The sequence below is a fragment of the Microtus ochrogaster genome, linkage group LG8 (assembly GCF_000317375.1).
Source record: "Microtus ochrogaster isolate Prairie Vole_2 linkage group LG8, MicOch1.0, whole genome shotgun sequence".
NCBI lineage: Eukaryota > Metazoa > Chordata > Mammalia > Rodentia > Cricetidae > Microtus > Microtus ochrogaster.
Window position 1 is genome coordinate 18,918,783 of NC_022033.1, and position 3,208 is coordinate 18,921,990.

Below are 3,208 nucleotides of genomic sequence, written 5' to 3' on the forward strand. Positions count from 1 at the left end.
CCAAGATTTGGGGCTTACACAGTGGACTCACTAGAAGGAGCACCCTGCCTGGGAGAAGGGCACACAGGCCCTCTGGCATCTAGATCTTGGGACAAGCCTAGCCCTAACCAGTGTTTAGAATAGCCAGAATGACGTGCCCTCCTGTCTGGACGTCTCTCTGTGGCTGAAGATTGATTACATGCAGTTTCCGCAGCAATCGGCACACATTTTAACAGAACCCAATGCAACGCAAGTCAGGCTAATCGCTTCAGAGCGCAAGGCACACACTCTCGGTGACCTGGTGGCCCCTGCAGCCCCCAAGGCAAGCAGAGCTATTCAGGGTTTTGTCTCACACACATATAACCTAAGACTCCCTTAGCAAGGCAGGAAAGGGCAATTGTGCTTTTTCCATTCAAGCAATCAGCTCCGTAAATGTAGGAAGCTACTCTTTTATCCATTATCCACATTCGTTTAACAGATAACAGGGTGATCATGCTTTCGAGGGTTGATACAGTGCGGAGGAGTGGGGAGCTAAGGTGGTCTCTGCCCTCCTGGAGATCATAGGCTAGAGGCAGCAGGCACTATTTAAACAGCCATTGTAAAATATCGTCAGGGGAGGGGGACAGTAGGAGTTGCAAAATGCTTCGTGTGGCCAGTCATTATGCCTAAAAAATGGGGAAAGCAATAAAAATTCTTCAAAGGGAAGACTCCCAGATGAGAGCTATAAGACTAACTAGACCCTCACCAAGGAAGGGAAAGAAGTGTAAAAATTCCTGAAGTCAGAAGAACACAGGAGCTAGAGAAAGAGGCCATAACCCCACGGGAGCTCCATCACAAGGGGCCTTGTCGTGCTAGGTACACTAAAGATTCTGAAGGGCCTTCAGCTAGGAAGGACCGAATCAAATTTATGTGAGAAAACCCACTGCTTTGTAGAGTATAGACCCGGGGTGGGTGGGAGGGAAGGGAAGAAAACAGCAAGTTGTTTGCTTGATTTCCTTCAGGTTTGGAAACTGCGAACCTGGGTCAGGACGGGGTCTACAGGTGAGAAGCAGGTGGGGTGGAAGACAAGGCAAAGCTAAAATGATCAAGATTGACGAGGGAATTGGGGTGAAGGAAAAAGAACAGCGCAGTCTCTTGGGATTGTGGTCTATTTGATTTGGAGGTCCCTAAGAATGAGTAATCCTTAAATCACGTTCAAGTCTACGAAACCCAAGGAGGAATTTTTAGACATTCGTCCCTGATAGTTACTATCTAAGTCATCCCTGGTGGTTCTTAGTGTGGTGCCATTTCCTGGTTTGTGGGTTTGGGAGAGGGAAGGACACGGTAGGAAGATGGGTGCCCTAGATCTAACAGGAACCAGCAACAGAAAGGGGAGGGGGGTTACTCTTGGTGCATTCCATTCTCCCTGAGAATTTGAGAGACTCAGAGCCAGCCCACTGAGCAGGATTTCAGCAATGGGGTCTAACTATGTCATTAACTTAAGTGTGACCTAGACCAAATAGGTCCCTACCCACCGCAGTCTAGGCGTAGATTACCAGCGACAAAGCTCTTGACTGGCTGTGAACTTGGTGCTGCCAAGAGGTGACCTAGTTGTGTGCTTTCTGCCCCTGTGTCCTCAGAGCCATTTAATGGTGAAGAGTTTCCTGTGCAGAAATCCACCAGGAGCCCTGGGGGATTGTAAAGAGGGACAAAACACACAAACTGCAACATTAACAAGGCTACAGCAAAGCAGGGGAAAGGTCAACTTGTGCTCCTTCTGCCTCCAAGCAGAGGAAACCATGAACCCGGCCCCAGGGCCTCTGGTCTGCCTCACAAACAGAGCCCCAGGGGCTGCTCAGAATAAAAGCAGGTCACAGTGATTCAAACAAGCTTCTGAGTTCACATTCCCCCGCCACACTGGCAATGGTCACTGCTATTGAGAACAATGGAAACTCTGGCTGGCTTGCTGGACAGAATAAAGCCCCGGGGGAGAAGGCCATGTGAGAAATCCATCCCTGTCTACAGCTGCAAAGGGCTCCTTCCCTTCAGGTCCCTGAGGTCCCAGCAGGACACTGGATGTGTCCCAAGCTTGTGTTCCTACTAAATAATAGGAAGACTTCAATCCAGGGCCTCTGGGTCACCACAGCTGCTTCAACCCAGCCACATGCAGCCCGGGGAAAATTTCATATTAAAGACGATTGACTTAAATACCCAGAACCTTGGGTATGTCAGGAATCTGTGGGACTGCCACTGATTCTAAGCTGGAGGCCAGGTTATTATTTTCAACAAGTCCCCATGGGTTTATGAATGGCCGCTCCAAGAAACAATTTTAAGGAGAGATCTCGCTACATTTTTGTTAACTTGCTATGGACCCTTTCTTAAATTTACTTGGCGATAGGAAAGAGTACATGGAGAAGCAAACATATGTACATTTCCTGAAATTTTACCAATTTTAGGGCTGACAGATGGCTGTGCCAAAATCTGGACCATGCACCCCTGTGCCAGAGTCATTGAGATAAGAGGAAATGGAAAGTTAGTTGCCCAGGGGTCACTGGGTCAGAACCACACTGTCAGGAGCCCTGCTCTCCCCCGCCCCCACCAATCTCCATGCTGTGTCCTCAGCTTCTAGAAAAAAAAAAAAAAAAAAACACCTCCTTTGAGGAAACCTAAGTCAGACTTCCCTGAGTCCCACTTCTGACTACTTCAATGGTCCTATTTGGTCGGGTTTTAGCAAAAACATGGTGATTAAATCAGTGAAATCCTGCCTTGATATTTCCCCAGACCACCTCTCCCCCCCCCATTCTCTGCCTTTACCTTTGCTTTCCTGTCAGACCACTCTTAGGCAAAGCTCTTCTTTTTTTTTTTTTTGAAGTTTTATAATTATATTTATGTACAGAAAATTCTGCAGTACATTTAACCCAGTTTAGTGGCGAGTTCTTTGGCCTTTGCCTTTTCCAGCTTGGCAATTCGAGCCACAGATTTAGGACCCAGGACGTTGCCTTCCCAGTGGCGGTGGATCTCATCATATCTGTCGTTGTAATTGGTCCTAATAGCTTCCACCAGCTTGGCCAGAGCACCCTTGTCTTCCGAGTTAACCTGTGTGAAGGCAACAGTGGTGCACATCTTCCTATGGACCAGCCGCCCCAGCCTGGCCTTTCCCTTGATGATGCAGTAGGGGACCCCCATCTTGCGACACAGAGCAGGCAGGAAGACCACCAGCTCAATGGGGTCTACGTCGTGGGCAATCACC

General features: G+C 48.5%; 1 pseudogene; it reads right to left on the minus strand.

Annotated features, from left to right (window-relative positions):
- Positions 1-2,825: 2,825 nt before the first annotated feature.
- LOC102001947 lies at positions 2,826-3,201 on the minus strand (annotated as a pseudogene).
- Between the last annotated feature and the right edge of the window lie 7 nt (positions 3,202-3,208).